This window comes from Oryctolagus cuniculus, chromosome 14 (assembly GCF_051225735.1).
Source record: "Oryctolagus cuniculus isolate XC-2025 breed Fujian yellow rabbit chromosome 14, ASM5122573v1, whole genome shotgun sequence".
Lineage (NCBI taxonomy): Eukaryota > Metazoa > Chordata > Mammalia > Lagomorpha > Leporidae > Oryctolagus > Oryctolagus cuniculus.
In genome coordinates, this window is record NC_142880.1 from 25,110,987 (window position 1) to 25,128,995 (window position 18,009).

The 18,009-nt window shown below is 46.3% G+C and overlaps 1 protein-coding gene across 5 annotated transcripts in view; it reads left to right on the forward strand.

Moving 5' to 3' along the window:
* Positions 1–395: 395 nt before the first annotated feature.
* PAM (peptidylglycine alpha-amidating monooxygenase) overlaps positions 396–18,009 on the forward strand; it is a 342,095-nt gene continuing 324,481 nt past the window's right edge. For 3 of the 5 annotated variants that reach the window (XM_051853946.3, XM_051853949.3, XM_051853951.3), the window contains exon 1: positions 434–579. The gene's annotated coding sequence lies outside the window, so the exon portion shown is untranslated. Of the gene's footprint in view, positions 580–18,009 lie in introns of all 5 variants that reach the window. The other 2 variants (XM_089313069.1, XM_051853950.3) reach the window with 2 other exon arrangements.

Below are 18,009 nucleotides of genomic sequence, written 5' to 3' on the forward strand. Positions count from 1 at the left end.
GGGGGGGGGGGGGGGTCATCGCAGAGGTCCTGCTTTCTCTCGGGGACCCTGAGCTGGGAGAAGGGAGCCCCGGACACTATCCTCTGTCCATGTCTGGGCAGCTAGCGTGGCCACCTCGCGGGGCTGCTTTGAGGGTCACGAGACTCCGGGCGGGTCAGAGAGACTTGGAGGCCCAGCCTTCACTCCCCTCCCTGGGGCTCCTGGGCCAGAGTCCAGCTCTTGGTCACCTCCTGCCCGCACGAGGAGCGCAAACGCCCAGCACACTAGGGCCCCGCCGAAAAGCCCCGGGAAGCTACGCGCCGGGGGACGGGGGCGGAGCGGAGGCGGCGCGCGCGGGGGGCGGGCCCGGGAGCCGCCCCCGGAGTTAAGGGCGAGCGGCGGACCGGGCTGGGCCCACGCGCGGCGGGAGGAGGGAGTCCCCGCCGCCGCCGCCGCCACAGCCGCCGCCGCCACAGCCGCCGCCGCCGCGTGCTCAGCCTGTCCCCGCCCAGGGCGCCGGAGCCTCCAACTAACTCCGCCCGCCGCCCCGCCGCCCTCGGGCTCCGGCTTCCGTTCGGGACAGAGCCCGCGGCCGCGCAGGTTGGTGTTGCCGCCGCCGCCGCCGCCGCCGCCGCGGGGCGGGCCGGGCGAGGATGAGGAGGGTGGGGTGGGGCGGGCGGGGGTCAGGGAAGTTGGGTGGCCGCTGGGCCGGGACAGGGATCCTGCTGCCTCAGCTCCCGCCGCTTCCTGGCGCCTGAGGCGGTTGTTGATCTGCTCCGGGGCAGCCGGGGTCGCGGGACTAGGGACTGAGCCATCCTCCTCGCTTCCCCGGGCCCCTTCCTCACCACCATTACCACCAGCACCGTGTGCCCGACTGGTGGGCGAGGGTCGCCCTTCTTACGCTCCCTGACTCACCTTCGCGCCTCTCCTGGCGCCCTCGCCCTGGCTCTGTGTGTGTGTGTGTGTGTGTGTGTGTGTGTAGGAGGAGGGGGTGGTGTCCATTGGCTGCCTCGCCTGCCCGGCCCCCAACTTGGAGAAGTCCCGGTGACGGCTGGAGTGGTCGGGGGAAGCGGGTCCGCCGGACAGGTGGAGAGGGGCTGGCGCGCGGCGGAGACCCGGGTGTCCAGCTCGCGGGTGGCATCCCCTCCTCCGTGTCTCTGCTGCTGCCCTGCCCAGCTTCCAGCCCCGGACAGCGGAGGGAAGGTCGCCGCCCTCCGGGATGCCGGGGAGAAAGTCCGGGGCCCGGCGCCTTCCTGTCCGGGCGGCTTTGGGTCCCCGAGCCGTGGGAACCCCAGTGTTGGCGTCTGTTGACCGCTCGCGCTCGGCGGTGTGGGGATCCGCGGGGCCCCGACTCCTATAGGCTGTGCGAGACGACGGGTCCTGCGTTGAGACCGTCTGATCTCCGGCCCTGCGGCCGGCCTAGGTGTGCTGGTCTCTTCAGGTGATGCGGCTCTGACGGGCTGACAGGCACGGGCTTACGGAGCTGCTCCTTGGTGTACAGAGTTGGCATTGTCGCTTCCCCGCCGAGACTTGCGGACAAACCGTGGCCCTCACCTCCTATTTCCGCTGCGATCCTAGAAACCTAAAGGGCTGGAAGGTCTTACCGCTCTCAGTCTTTGCAAATCAGAACGTAGAGTCTCGGTTTGTCCATCTCTTACTATCTCCTTCCATCCTACATGCCAGAGTAAATTGGCTGCAGACTTTAAGAATTCAGGAGGGAAACCCTTTTGGTAGAACAAGCTCAGACTTAAGCTCCAAGAAACTACCTGTGATGCTGTGTGGGTGCATCGCAGGCACAGGAAGCATTCTTGATGCAGTTCTGGTCACTTGAAGAACAAAGCAATAGCCTGGGAAGATGAGCTGTAGACGCAATGTCCCAGGGCTAGGTACTGGGAAATAATGATTTGTGGACTTCAAAAACGTTTTGCATCCAGATGAATTTCATTTCCATTTTTCATGAACGTCTGGAAGTCCCCACAGGTGTGTGGCAGGTAGAATGATATCAAGAGTGCATTATCTCTGGCCCTTCCAGATCACTACTTGGTGAGTCTTCTTAATAGATTGGAACAAATACCAGGATTGTGAAGACACTGTTTTCTGAGATACAAGTGTCAGCTGTTTCTACATCATCAAACAGAGGCACATTTGGAAATAAAGTGAATTCCATAGTTTTAGAATGAAAGATTAGAAAAATATCCTATACATACATGATGTGGTGATCAGGTATTAAAATCTGTAGAAATTTCAATTCTAAAGTTATTCTGCAAGTAAATTTGTTTATGCATTTTAAATATTTCTTTCAAAGGCAGTTACAGAGAGGAGGAGGAGGAAGAGGAGAGAGAAAAAGAGAGACAGAAAGAGAGAGAGAGTAAGAAAGAGGTTGATCTTCCACTTGCTCATTGACTTCCCAGATAGCTCCATCAGCCGGGGCTGGGCCAGACCACTTTGGGTCTCCCATGAGGGTTGTAGGGGGGACCTAAACACTTGGGACATCTTCCACTGCTTTAGCATGGAGCTGGATGGGAAGAGAGCAGCTGGTACTGTGACTAGCACCCATATGGTATGCCTGTGTCATAGACAGTGGCTTAACCCGCTGTGCCACAGCGCAGGCTCCAAGTCAATTTATGTAACTTTTCTTTCTCAATTCCTAGAGATAGGCAATTATAATGGGTAGAAAAATATACAGAGATTAAATGTAGTATTTTTTAAAAGGTTGGAACTTGAGCACTTAAAAGCCTGGTGGGCCCTAAATTGACTCTGGAGATTTGACTTGAAAGTTAAAAGACTCTTAGAGTTTTCTTTGTAAAGCCACTTCTTGGGGAAGGCGTTTGGTGCAGCAGTTAAAGTATTGCTTGAAGGGTCTACATCCTTTTAGAGTCCTGATTCCAGCTTCTTGCTAATGCACGGTTCTCGGAGGTGGCAGCTGATGGCTCAAGTACTTGAGTTTCTGTCACCCAGCTGGGAGAGTAGGATTGATTTCTGAGCTCCTGCATCTGCCTGGCACTGCCCAGGAGATGCAGGATCTCTGTTTCTGAATCTTTTTCTCTCTCTGTGCCTTCCAAATAAATAAATCTTTAAAGAAAAAAAAATCCACCTTGGAAAAGATTGGACAGGGTGCAGTTACTGTAACTTTGTGACACTGCTGATTCTGCCCCTACCCTAGGACGTATCCATCTGCTGGCTGTGTGGAGAATTTCTTAGGCTCTCTGTAGTAGGCCTGGGCTTTGAGAGCTCTGATTCAGCTCACAGTGAGCAGCAGCCTGAGGTTTGCAACATTAACTTTACCCTTGGCCTTGTTGTGGCTCAGCACCTTTGTTTGCTTTCCTGTTTATGACTTGAGATTAAAGCACCTTTCAGTGCCCTGGAAATTGTGGTTTGCTATAATAGCCATGAGTATAGAGCCAGAAAGCTTACATGTTTAAAAACTTTTTAAAAGAAAGATTCATTTTACTTACTTGAAAGAGTTACAGAGATGGAGAAAGGGAGCATATATCTTCCATTTCATTCACAGGTTCACTCCCCAAGCGGCCACAATGGCCAGGGCTGGGCCACACCAAAGTTAGGAGCAAGGGACTCCATCTGGGTCTCCCACGTGGGTGCAGGGACCTCAGCACTTGGCCATCTTCCGTCGTTTTTCCAGGTGCATCAGCAGGGAGCTGGATGGGAAGTGGAGCAGCAGGAAGTATAACTGTTGCCCCTAGGGATGCTGGCATTGCAGACGGTAGCTTAACCCACTGCACCATGATCTGTCCCCAAGAACTTCTTTCTCCCCTTAAATTCTTTCAGTGGGAAGAACCAATTTCTAAAATTTCCTTGCAGATAGCTCAGGAAGTGGGCAGTGTTGGTGGTGTCCTGTGTTGTCAGATCTCCTGGGAGGAACTTCAGTCATCTCGTACCTCCCACTGTTTCTTGTGCTGTGGAGGACAGAGCTGCTCCTCTGTACTCAAGTGGTTCCTTTAGATTCTCCAAGGGAGGAGGCAGTGGAAGAAGGAATGACAGTTCAGAGGCCCTATTTATTTATTTATTCATTTATTTAAAGAGAGAGCGAGAGAGAGAGAGAGAGAGAAAGGAAGGTCTCCATTTGCTGGTTCACTCCCCAAGTGTTTGCAAAGGTGTGGGCTGAGCCAGACTGAAGCCAGGAGCCAGGAGCTTCATTCAGGTCTCCAACATGGGTGGGGCTCAAGCACTTGGGTCATCAGCAAGGAGCTGGATCAAAAGTGGAACGCATTTTAAAAATAAACAAATATAGGGGCTGGCACTGTGGCGCAGTAGGTTAATCCTCGGCCTGCAGTGCCGGCATCCCATATTGGCGCCAGTTCTAGACCTGGTTGCTCCTCTTCTGATCCAGCTCTCTGCTATGGCCTGGGAAAGCAGTAGAATACGGCCCAAGTCCTTGGGCCCCTACACCCACCTGGGAGACCCAGAAGAAATCTCCCAGCTCTGGCTGTTGTGGCCATCTGGGGAGTGAACCAGTAGATGGAAGACCTCTGTCTCTCCCTCTCACTGTCTACCTCTCAAATAAATAAATAAATAAAATCTTGTTTAAAAAGTATATAAAAACATAAATACACATATGCCAAGTATTTTCAAGTAGTGATTATTTTTAGCAAACTTGTATCATTTATTTATTCAACAAGTGTTTATAGAGCGCCTACAATGTTTGGCTTTTTCCTGAGTACAAGCATATAGAGGTGTACAAGACTCATGGTTACTCTCTTGTGACCTAAAAGTCTAAGGGATGAAAATTTGGAAACAGGGCCTTATAATACCATGTGATTCATGTCCTGATAGGGATGCAGAGTGCCCCAGAAGATGGGTGAGCTGTCAGGGTGCCGAGTGGATGAGTGTCCCCCAGCACATCGTCCTACTCAGTTTACTGGCAAGTAGAGAAACCTTCCCAGAGGACAGGAAACCACCAAGACCTGAAGCAGGAGTGGCAGTTAGCAGCAGAAATAGTGAGAGGGTTGAGTGTTCCAGACCAAGGGAGCAGAATCTGATGTGTTACAATGGAAGTTGGGTGGATAATATAAAGGAATAAACAAACAAGAGCAGGGAGTGAGGTGTGGGGACCTGAAGGGAGAGTGAATGCTCCAGTCAAATGCCAGCTTGGGCTGCAGATCAAGTGTTCCCAGATACACACTTTTTAAAAGGAGCTGACAATTCATATTTTATGACTATGAAATCTCCCCAAATGTGAAGTGGCCCCAGTGCTTTTTAAACCATTGTTTTGTACTAATACAGTAATACTCCAGACAGATCCATAATTGGAAGTCAACTTTATGACCTCTGTTTTTAAGGAAGTGAAAGATGTTTAATGCATTTCTTTAGAAATGAACCTTCGAAGGAGAAGCAAGGGAAGTGCCCGCAGACAGAGACAAAACCACACACCATTCAGGGCCTTGGGGAGCTTGCTAGGGAGGTTTGGCTTAATCCAAAGTGCAGTGGGTGACATCGAAATTGAAACACTAGTGATACGATTTGTTTTGCAAGGTACCTTCTGACTACCCTATGCAGATTGCCTAAGAGGAGGCAGTAATGGAAGCAGGATAACCATGTGGGAAGCTGGCAAGGATCCTAACAAGAACTATGTATAGCTGGAAGCAGGTTCTCAAGCAAGATGGAGAGTGATGGTGGATTTGAGAGATATGTGTGATACCTGCCCTGTTGGGAGACAGTTCTCCATTAGTCATTCAGGTTTTTGTACAACTTGTGAGCAAAGGTGCTTACAGATTTTATTCCAGACTGTCTTCTCAAGGACTTTTGCATATTAGATAGCTTTGAAAATAAAAGCAGTGTTTCTCCGTGGAGCAAAGGATGGGTGGGCTTAGTTACTGTCCTCTATGTGAGTATGTCCTTGTTGGGTATACAGATGTCATCTGTCTGGCACAGCTCTGCTGATACTGGCACAGTCATGTGGTAGGCCTGCTGTTGCTTTTTATTTTTTGTAATTTTTTAAATTTAATTTATTTGAAAGGGAGAGAGAGAAAAAAGAAAGATCTCCCATCTGCTGATTCATTCTTCAAATGCCTGTAGCAGCCAGGGCTGGACCAGGCTGAAGCCAGGAGCTGGAAACTCAATCCAGTTCCAGCATAGGTGGATTACCTGCTTCCTCCCAGGGTGCACGTTGGCAGGAGGCTGGCATGGAGAGCAGAGCTGGGAAACAAACCCAAGCACTCTCATATGTGTGCGGGTGTTCTCAGTGGCATCCTAACCACTCCACTAAATGCCTGTTCCCCTGCTACTGCTATTTCTGTGAGTGATGTAGTCTTTCATTTCTGACCATGGAATCTCATGTCTTCTCTCAGCATCCACGAAACTGTGAGGTGCTAATTTGTTCTCTTGCAAGTGAGGCAAAATCTCAGATCCCTTATAGCTCCTGACAGCCACCTGCCACATTGTCTGTTTAATTAAAATGAAATAAAATTAGAAATTGTTAATTCCTTAGTTGTCATAGCCATATTTCAAGTATTTAAATCAGGTCACATGTGGCTACTGACTATGCATTAAGCAGGTATGGAATATTTCTGTCATTGTAGAAAATCCTGTTGGTCCTTGCTGGTTTAAAGCTTTTGAGTTTTTTGGTTTTGTCTCTGTTTTCTGGGGTGTGTGTGTGTGTGTGTGTGTGTGTCTTACTCACATCAAGGCGAGTAAGAGGCAAGAGAACTTATTGGTTTGGACAGCATAAATGATGCTTATTTCTATGTAAGATTCATAGGAGTCCCTTTATACAGAAGAAATACTTCTGCTTCGATAATCTATACAGCACTGAATTCAGTCCTGCTGGGGCAGAAAATGTAGAAATTATCTCCATGTGAGTTTGGAGACAGCAGACAGGGCTATGTGGCAACACAAGTTCTACATATATATGGCTTTACTCAAAATCCTGTGTGACTGTGAGGTTAGGATCTGTGCCCAGACAGGCTTGAGCCCCATCTATGAGCCACACTTTGCACGAAAGGACAAGAGCTGCACATTAGCAGCAGGGATCTGGAACAGCCAGTTTAGCGGCACCAAGGCACTGCCTTCTTCAGTCCAGCTCCGGGGACCTGGGTTTACAGAAAAGAGATAAGAAACAAGATTCCCGAATGGATTCTATTCAGGGAGTTTAAGATGACAGCCTGAAGAAAGGAGGGGACTGGACTGAGAAAAAAAAAAGGTAATAGTTTAAAGCACAACTTTAAATGACACAGCAGATTCACTCAGAAGGAAATGCCTGGCAGCAATAAAAGCAGTAGCCTCGCTTCCATGTCTGATAAGGAAGCTCATTTTAAGGAGCTCATGGACCACAAGAACTTGGCAGTGAACCCAACAAGGATGATAGACCCAACCCATAGCAGTGGTAGCCATGAGAGGTAGTTTCTTCTCCCTCCCTCCCTCCCTCCCTCCCTCCCTCCCTCCCTCCCATCTTTCTTTCTTTCCTTTCTCTCTCCCTCTCTCCCTCCCTCTCTCTCTCTTTCTTTGTTCCTTCCTTCCTTCCTTCCTTCCTTCCTTCCTTCCTTCCTTCCTTCCTTCCTTCCTTCCTTCCCTCCTTCCTTTCTTCCTTTCTTCCAAGATAGTTATTTATTTGAAAGGCAGAGTATACATTTGGGTTCACTTCCCAAATGATCATAACAGCCAGGTCTGGGCCAGGCTGAAGCCAGGATCCAGGAACTCCATCCGGGTTTCCTACATGGATGGCAAGGACCCAAGTACTTGGGTCATCTTTTTTCCCTTTCCAGGTATGTTAGCAGGATGCTGATTCAGAAGCAGCATAGCCAGGACTCAAATTGTCACCTCCGTATGGGATGCCATTGTCTGACGCAGTGGCTTCACCTGCTGGGCTGCCACACCAGCTCTGAAAGACAGTTTACCTGCATTGAGTATGAGCAGTTGACCTTGGGTTATGTATAACATACACCAAACAAAGGACAGTGGTAGAAATAAATAGCAGTGAAGGCTGAGGCACTTGCACGAGAAGCAAGCTATCACCTGCTCTTTCCATGGCTAAAAATATCCTATCATGAATTTCAGATATTGAGAATTTCATTTCCCTGTTCCAAAAGAAATTTGCTTTAAAATATGAGACGTCTTCAGAAAGTTTCTGGGAAGTATGTATTATAGAAAAAGTATGCATGGAGTTCAAGATTTTTTTGCACCAAAATAAGCTTATCTTTTAGTTCCATTTCCCATGAAGTTTTGAAGTACCTTTATAGCATTTCTTTGTAATGCAATAAAATTTTACTTACATGAAGATTAACTGAAACTTAAAAATCTGTGTTTTACATTTTTAAAAATTCAGTTGATTTTTTTTTAAGATTTATTTTATTTATTTGAAAGATAGAGTTACATAGAGAGATAGAGCCAGAGAGAGAGAGAGAGGTCTTGGATTCACTCATTCACTACCCAAAGGGCCACAACAGCCAGAGTTGAGCCGATCCAAAGCCAGGAGCCAGCCTCCTCCAGGTCTCCCACGTGGGTGCAGGGGCTCAAGGACTTGGGCCATCATTTTCTGCTTTCCCAGGCCATAGCATAGAGCTGGATCAGAAGTGGAGCAGCCGGGACTTGAACTAGTGCTCATATGGGATGCTGGCGCTGAAGGCTGGGCTTTTAACCCACTGTGCCATAGTGTGAGCCCCCAGTTCATCCTTTCTAAGCACTTACATACATAACCCCAAACCTACTAAGGATGTTACCTCTTTTGGAGGGAATTTAGATAGAGATAAGTTAAATTTGAAGTAGCGTGATAATTTGCATGTAACTAGAGGCTTCAGGTAGCATTCACAGAAAACTTTTGGGATGGGCTTTTAGTGTAGCAGCTAAGTGGCTGCTTGGGACACTTATATTCCATATTTGAGTGCCGGGTTAGAGTCCTGGCTCCTCTGCTTCTGGTCCTGCTTCCTGCTGATGTACACACGGGGAGTCAGTAGGTGATGGCTCAGGTATTTAGGTTCCTGCCTCCCACGTGGGAAACTTTGATTGAATTCCTGGCTCCTGGCTTAGCCTGGCCTGGGTGCACTATTGAGCACATTAGGGAAGTGAACCTGTACATAGATGATCTCTCTTGCTCCCTCTCATTGGCCTTTCAAATAAAAAAAATTGAAAATAAATAACTAAAAATAAAATGAACCTTTTGTGTAGGCTTTGCATAGACTTCTTGTTTACATTACTAATTGCAGCAACAAACCCTTATTTTCAGAGATGCTCCTTGAATCTCTAAATTCTGGGGAGGCTGCGGCCATGTGCTGTTAGGATGTGTACAAATGTAGAGTCTTCTGTGTAAAACAGGCATTTATTAATCAGGGAAATTTTATTTAGTTTAGTTTTTAAAGGCTACTTTGTTAAATGTCCTTCCTTATTTTAATTGTGAATTTTAAAATCTTATTTCCATAGGGACAGAAAAAACTTGATTACACCTCCTGCACCCTCCTTCCACTGCCTCCCAAAATCTACGGGAGTCAGTTGTTTTGTGACTTTCATTTTTCCTTTCTGTTTCGGTTGCCAGTTTTACCCGTGTTTCAGGCTCGAATTTTCCTGTGCCTTCATTCTCTGCATATAAACAGCATGAAATTGGAAGTCACCATTGCTGTATGTTTTGCAGATCACAAATTCCCCCGGCTCCGTGCTGCCCTTTCTCAGGCAGGGTGTGGTAAGTCATCTTGAGAAAAGTCACTGCAGTGCTGTGGAGATTGTTGCTGTGCCCTCCTCAAAATCAAAACCGGGAGACTTGCTGTTTACCGCATGAGTCACTGATGGGCTCAGATGAAAGCAAATGATATTAGATTGTTTTCACGCTCATCAGTGTTGCATCTTACTTTAAAAGAAACCGGGAACAAGGAAATAAAAACTGATCAGCTCCCCCGCACCGTGAATTTAGAAGGCTGTGGATTTCTGAGGATAATGGCATAGCAATGGGGGTTAAAAAATCAGGCCTCGTCCTTTAACCCCTGATCCCCCGTGGAGCTCAGAGTGTTCCAGTGCGTGCATTTGCACAAGCTGCACATGAGTGACTTTAATCAGGAGCCACGTGGACTCGTTCTGTTTCGTGCTGTTTCCTCCACGGCCCTTGCCTCGCTTCGTGATGACTGTGTGCCTAATCGACCACAATGAAATGTCTTTAAAACATTTTCCAGGGAACTAAGGACATTTTGGAGAAATTTTATAATGGAAAATGCCCAGGAGAGGAAAGTTTGGATGGTTTCTGTGCAGAGATAAATGTTTTCCAGCAGGCTGATGAGTCAGGGGCTTGCTAATAGGATATGTAAATGCAACCTTTCACCCACTTATTGTCACTACCTAAGTCATGACTACCTGGCTTCAGCAGGTTGTTTCAGCTGGCGCTTGTCTTGCTCCTTAATGAGACTCACTTTCTTGGTCCCATTAATTTCCAGTCAGTATTCAGGGTCGTTTCCAAGATGGCATCATCCTGGACTGCTCCTCTCTCCTTCTGTTTTCTCCTAACAGCTCCTAGTATAGATTTTCACCAATCTCTTTGCCTTCAGTGTCTGTGGGAAGTTTTGTTTTTTTTTTTTAATCTGTGTATTTGACATTGACTTCTAGCTTTTTGGCTTTCAACAGAGTGTCTTCTTCCACTTATTCTACAATTATTTATTCAGTGCTGGTGGTGTACAGAGCACTTGACCCTGGAGATCTGATAATGAGCAAAAAAAATTCATGGTCTTTGCCATCATGGACTGAAGGGTCTGGGAGGAAGATGATCATTAATTAAAAAAACACACATTCACTGCCCAACAACTAGTAATTATACAGTTACTAACAGAGGTAAATGCCTTGAATAGAGCCATATCATCCTGCGGGCTTGTGTCACAGGAACCTGAGGAGGTGACCCTGGGTAGATTTTTGAGGTATGAGTTGGAGAATTTGAGAGAGGGCGGGGAGATGAGGCTTCCAGAAAGCAGAGGGAACTTACCGTGTGTGCAGCGGTCCTGTTACGGAGGGAAACAGACTGAAATGAAGGAACTGAGAAGAATCATAAGGAGAGTGGAGTTGGATGTGATGAGAACCTGGTCCATGTGGGGTTTTGCTGGGCACGTAAGGAATCTGGCCTTCATCCCTAGAGCAGTGGAGTGCTTGACCACCCTCCAAGCCAGCTTCCTGCTAATGTGCACCCGGGGAGGCAGCAGCGATGGCTCAGGCTGCTGGGTTCCTGCCCCCGACATGGGAGACCCGCACTGAGTTCTAGTTTCCTGGCTTCAGCCCGGCCTGTCCTAGCATTTGGACATTTGCAGAGTGAACTAGCAGGTGGAGAATCTGTCCATCTGTCTCCCTGAATTTCAAATGAATGAAAATTTAATAAATAAATGAAAGATGAATAGACAGTGTCTTAGGGGATACACCAAATTGAACTGGGGAATAATATAGTGTTTTCTTTTATTCAGTCAGCAAATATTTATTGAGTTCCTGCTTTATGGCAAGTTCTGTTTCAGACTCAGGAAATAAAAATACAAACAAGACCTAAAACACCCCTATCGATATATAGGCTCCATGAGTACATATGTAATAAGTCCTATAAAGAAAAACGGGTGCCGGTGTTGTGGTGTAGCAAGTAAAGCCACTGCCTGCAACACCAGCATCCCATATGGGCGCCAGTTCGTGTCCCAGCTACTCCATTTCCCATACAGTTCGCTGCTAATGTGCATGGGAAAAGCAGCCTAAGATGGTTCAAGTGTCTGGGCCCCTGCACCCACATGGGAGACCTGGAAGAAACTCCTGGCTCCCAGCTTCAGCCTGGCCTAGCACTGGCTCTTAAGGCCATCTGGGGATGGAAGATATTTCTCTGTATCTTCCCTCCCTCTTTCTCTCTCTGTGTAACTATGACATTCAAGTAAATAGATAAATCTTTAAAAAAAAGAAATGAAAAATGAAACAGTGTAAGGGAATGGAGCAATACACTAGGGAAGGGTCTTGCTATATAAGATAGCTGAGAGACCCTTCTGAAGAGGTAATGTCTGAGCAAAGACTCACGTACAATGGAGAGCTAACCATGCAAAGCTCCTCCACCAAGCAGAGGGAGCAGGGACAGCATCTGTGGCTGGAACAAGAGGAACCCTGCCCTCCCCACCCCCATCGCTCCCAAAGAATACCACAAAGGCCAGTGTGTCTGCAAACAGGAGAGCGAGGGAAGAGAGGTGTAAAGGATGTCTTACCAGTAGCTAAAATTCAAGGCATCAAAATAGAGTCATTACCTTCAGTCGGTCCCAGCTAATCTCTCAGAGCTGCGTCCTGCACCAGCCACAATCCCAGGTTGCTCTGTTGCTACACTGGTTTCAACCCAGGCCAGGGTAGCAGCTTCGCCCTCACATCTCCCTGCCCAGGAACGGACAGTGGTAACTGCACGTCGGTTGTCTGGAGTGTGAATTCTTCATCAGCTCAGCTAAGGGGTTCCTGGCGTATTGCAGCCCCCTCCCCCATTACTCCTGTCTTTGGACACCTCCAGTTAGTGGATTGAGCGCCTTCGTCCATGTGTTTAGGCCTTCCACACAATCCATCCCTTGTCTGTGGCATTGCATGTACTCTACATGGGACCTCCTCTTGCTATCTTCCTTCAAGGCCTGGTTCACAAGGTATGGGTTATTTTTTCTACCTTTTTCTTCTGATCATTCCATCTTTTTTCCTTATCTTAAAATTTATTTGAAAGGCAGAGTGACAGAAAGAGGGAGAGACGGCGAGAGAGACAGATCTTCCATCTGCTGGTCACTCCCCAAATGGTTGCAACAGAACTGCATCTGATCTCCAACATTGGTAGGTGGAGTTCACGCATTTGAGCCATCCTGGGCTGCCTTCCCAGGCCCATCAGCAGGGAGCTGGGTTGGAAATAGAGCAGCTAGGACTCAAAACGGTGCTCCTTTATGGGATGTCAGTGTCGCAAGCTGCAGCCCAACCTGCTGTGCCACAATGCTGGCTTCTGATTTATTTCATCTTACCTGGATCCCTGAGCCCCTCAGAAAGACAGAGAGATAGAGAGATCTTCCGTCTGCTGATTAACTCCCCAAATGGCTGTAATAGCCAAGGCTGGGCCAGGCTGAAGCCAGGAACCAAGAACTCTTCTGGCTCTCCCACATGGGTAGCAGGGTTCCAAGTACTTTGGCCATACGTCACTGCTTTCCCAGGCACACTAGCAGGCAGCTGGATCAGCAGTAGAGCAGCTGGTGAACTGGTGCCCTGATAGGTATGTTGGTCTTGCAAGAGAAGCCTTAACAAACTGTACTACAGTGCTGGCCTGGTCTTAATGCAGATAAGGTAATAGCAAAGAGCCTCTTCTTACACTTAGCTGAACGGAAGCTATGCAAGCTTTCCCTTTAGATCAAAAGTTTTGCATGCCCCCCAAAAATGCCATATTTTGGGAAGATTGTCATTCTCTAAGTCCGTGTGTGTGTGTGTGTGTGTGTGTGTGAGATATTGGACAAAACAGTAAGCCCCCTAAGGCATAGGTTTCTTGTCCGTAGTTGAAGATAAACATCTTCCCTACTTCATTCATTGTTTGGGAGAAGCAAATAAAGTCAGACACATACAGTGTGTTTTAAGCAAATGTAAGACATTATTTTTGATTCTTTAGGTGGATGTATTTTCTACCCCCATCTAAATTGCAGGTTTTTCACACCATTTCCCACTGTGTAGAGTCAAGGGTGGGCTGGAAGAATTCTGAGAGGTCACCTGAGCCCCCAGGCACACTTAGGTGAGCTTTGGCCAACTCCCCCCACAACTGCTAAAACAAAGCACCCTGTACAGGTGATGTAAGCCACAGGCATGGATTGTCTCACAGTTCTGGAGACTCCAAGTCTGCTGTGGTTTGAATGTGTTCCCCCCAAAACGTGTGTTGGAAACTTCGTCCCCAAGGCAACCTGTTGGGAGGTGGAGCTTAATGGCAGGTGTTCAAGTCATGAGGGCTGCAGCATCATGCAGGGATGAGCTCCAGTTATTAGTGGTTTGGAGGCTGCAAGTCGAATTTTTTGACATCCTTCACCCTCTCTCACCCTCTCACTTCCTACCGTGGCTGATGTGGCCACGAAGGCTGTCTCTAGTTTCAGACATCTTGGTGTTAAACTTGCCAGCCTCTAGAACTGCAAGAAATAAGCAAGTTTGTTCCCTTTATAAATTATCCAGTCTGTGGCATTCAGCAATAGCAGCATAAAACAGACCAAGAGCAAGCATGAGATCAGTGTGTTGGCAGGGTTATTTCCAGGGTAAAGGAAAAGCGTTGCCATTCCTCTCTCATGCCTCTGGTAGACACAGGCATCCCTGGCTTGTAGGTGGCCTTCTCCTTGTCATCATCTTTCCTGTCTGCCTCCGAGTGTGCATTCTCTCTCCTTGTAAGGACAGATGCATATTGCATTGCACCCCACTCTAATGACCTGATTGTCTTGATCTCATTGTCTGCAAAGACCAAGACCTTATTTGTTTCCAAATAAAGTCACATTCTCTGATTCTAGAAGTGAAGACTTGAGCTTCCTTTTTCCCAGGACAGATTTTCACCCATGATGCTCAGTCAAGAAAGCATAATCACAAATGTGTTGATTAGTTCTGTGTTACCAAGAGATGAATTAAGTATGGAAGAGCTGCAATGGAGTGTGTGATGCCTGATAAAAATTACATGTGCAAAACTGCTCCTATTTGCTTATTTTAAAGTTTTGCAAGTCCTATTGATGGAGGAGGAGGTCAGGCAAGAGATAGAACCAAAGAACTCATTAACTTTTCTTCCACATTTCAGTGGTTCATCAGTTATTATGCTGATATCCAAAGAAAAAATATTAACTCATATACTTACTTCTATAATCTTTCAGAGTTTTTTTTTTTGGGGGGTGAGAATTACTTAATTGCTTCAGTTGATATTCTTCCCTTTGACTTCCTGGAAGGCCATATGTAGTCCCATGTCACAGATGGCTCTTTCTGCTAAACACCCACAAGCATCTGGATTTATCTTTTGAGATGCCCTCACCTTGGTTGATAAAAAAATCTTTTATACTTAAAAATAATCTCATCTTATACATCTATTTTTCTCATCAGTTTCTTTTTTAATTATTTGCCTTAGTTTTGTATTAGTATTATTTTTTAATAGTGTAGGGAAGAGTTTGACACATTTTGATTGTCGATGTTGCAGAATAGATGAGGCTCCTTCAAAAAGTTTGTGAAAAATGGAATTGAAAGATAAATTATTGTGGTACAAAAAATTAAAGTTCTTGCATAGTTTTTTCATAATTCACTTCTATGAATTTTTTGAAGACCACTCATATGCATGGGTTTCAAAATTTTGTACACCAAAATAGACTCACCTTTTAAAAAAAAAAAAAGATTTATGTATTTTATTTGAAAGGCAGAGAGAGAATCAGAGAGAGAGAGAGAGAGATGTTAAGTGCTGATTCAGTCACCAAATAACCACAACAGGTAGGGCTGGGCTAGGCTGAAGCCAGAATCCAGGAACTCTGTCTAGGTCTCCTACATGGGAGACCTCCTACATGGGGCCCTCGCACTTGGGCCATTCTCTATTGCATTTCCAGATGAATTAAAAGAAGTTGGATCAGAAGCAGAGCAACTGGACTGGAGCCATCACTCCAATACGTGATGCCAGTGTTGAAAGTGGCTTAACTTGCTGCACCACAATGCCTGCCCCAATTTTACCTTTTAATTCCACTTTCAAACTCTTTGAAGTTTCCTTGTTCAAGTACATCTCTTGTGGAATTTATGAAGATTTGGAATGGAATTGTCCGTTTTGTTGGTAAGCATGAGCTGTCTTCCTATGGGCGTTTGTTCTGGTGTCAGGATGCCTTTGGCATTGAGGAAGATGCCTGAGGCTGGTGCACTAGTTCCTTGTGTACCTGACTGGCAAGTTTGAAGGTTGAACTATTTGTTTTCTAATGGATTGGCACCAGGATCCCATCTGAAAAGCCTGTTGTAGGAAGTCATTCGGACTGAGTGAACAAAAACCACTCTCTTTTACCTAGAAAAGAGAGCAGTGAGGGCAGCTTCTTAGTTACAGTTAGCTTTGTGCTAGAGAAGGCTTTAATTGCCATACTTTCACTGATTTGTTTCATTTGTCAGCTGCATGGAGATTTCCACTCAAGAAAAAACAGCCATAGGTTGCTTATTCCTGCGTATTGTTTTTAATGTAATTTAAAAAAAATAACAGACAAGCAATGAATTTCAGATTGTACTGCTGTTTAGGAAAGTTTTCCTTTTGGTATCCTATCAACTAGATATTTCCTAGAGAAAAACCAATTCAGTCATAATCAAAACACAGAACACTATATTTCTTAGCTACAAAGGAATGGAAGTTTTATGAAAAGGATACCATAACAGCCAGGAGATTATATTCATTGCTGCCTTAATCTTCATCATTCTTCCTTGTCCTTAAGTTTTTGGCATGAACACTTTCCTTAGCAAACATAAATGCCAGAAGGTCAAAACAAAGACTGAAGTGATTGCATCACCCATAATGTCTGTTGAAGAAGATGTTGAATGGAGTTTCCCGGACAGGAAGGTAGGCAGGTGCACAGGAGGTTGAGGATGGGGCATTTTAAATAAATTTATTTGTTTCTGGAGCCAGGGAAGACCTTGTTTCTGAAAACTTTAAATGTCCTTTTTCTTGTTTTTGTTTTTGCAACCATCTACAGTTGTTCCAAGTTAAAATACATGTGTTTATATGACTTACCAGAGCATGAGCTTCGCGCCACGCCTGGGACACTCTGGTGTCTGGGGTGGCCTCAGTCTCTGGTAGAGGTGCTTGGTCTCCAGGTTTCGGGGCATTCTGACCTCATGGATACTACTTGTCTTATTGGATGAGTTTCTTGAGATATATAAATGTATATTTATATTTATACATAGACTAGCTACAGGTACTTTTTAGAGGCAGCTAAAGGTATGGATTCCAGAGTGAGATGGCCTTGGGTTCGAACCCCAGGTTCAACACTCATCAGCTGTATGAGCTCTGACAAGGGGATTACTCCTCCTGGGCCTCAGTTTCTTCATCTCTGGAATTGAATAATCATGAGAAGATTTAGCCCTGAAGTATTCTTATTAATAATGTGCCAGACACTGGGTTTTTTGAAGTATTTATTTATTTGAAAGGCGAGTGTTAGAGAGAAGGAGAGACAGAGACAGAGAGAGATGGAGAGACATAGAGGTCTTTTTCATCCACTGGTTTACTGCCCAGATGGCCGCAACAACCAGGTCTGGGCCAGGCTGAAGCCAAGAACCAGGAACTCCATTCAGGTATCCCACATGGGTAGCAGGGGCCCCAAGCTCTTGAGTCATTTTCCGCTGCCTTTCCAAGCATGTGCTGGATCTGAAGTGGAGCAGCCAGGACTTGAACTGGTGTTCCAAACATCACAAATGGTGACCTAACCTACTATGCCGAAATGCCAGCTCCAAGACACTGTTCTAAGCACATCACATGTTTTTAAACACATTTACTATCCACTGCTACCCTTTGAGGTGTATATCAGTATTTTTCCCATTCACAAGTAAGGAAGATGGGGCACCCAGAGATGAATTTGGCTAAGATCACATAGGTACGAAGTAGCAGGGCTAGCATTTGAATTATGACTAGGGGCCTCTTACACTCTGGCAAGCTCAACAATGAGATCATTCACAAAACCCACCTAGAATGGAGCCCAGCACTAGTCAGCACTCCTGCTGCCTCTGCAGCACCAAAGCCAATGATGACGACTACTATTAGTATTGCCCACTCTCATTCACATCTAACTGTGGCTTAATAATAGTTCATGATTTCCCCAAACACACTCTATAGTCTGAAAAATGGCTCTCATAGTCTCTCTCCAGGTTTTTTGTTTGTTTCGAGGCAGTAATTCTCAGAGGGGCTTATATTTGTTTTTAAACCTGCAATTTTAGCATGTCCATATAATAAAGTATTTTATACAGTGGAGCCATTTGGAGGTTGCAGCTGTGCAGGAAAAAAAAAGCTGCAGAGTCCTGGTTAAGCCTTTGGGGAGTTATAAACTCCTCCTGGGCGTTTTAGATTCTCTTCAGAGAATTTGAGAGAGATGGGCTCTGTAGCGTGGGCTCTGTAGCGATGTAGAA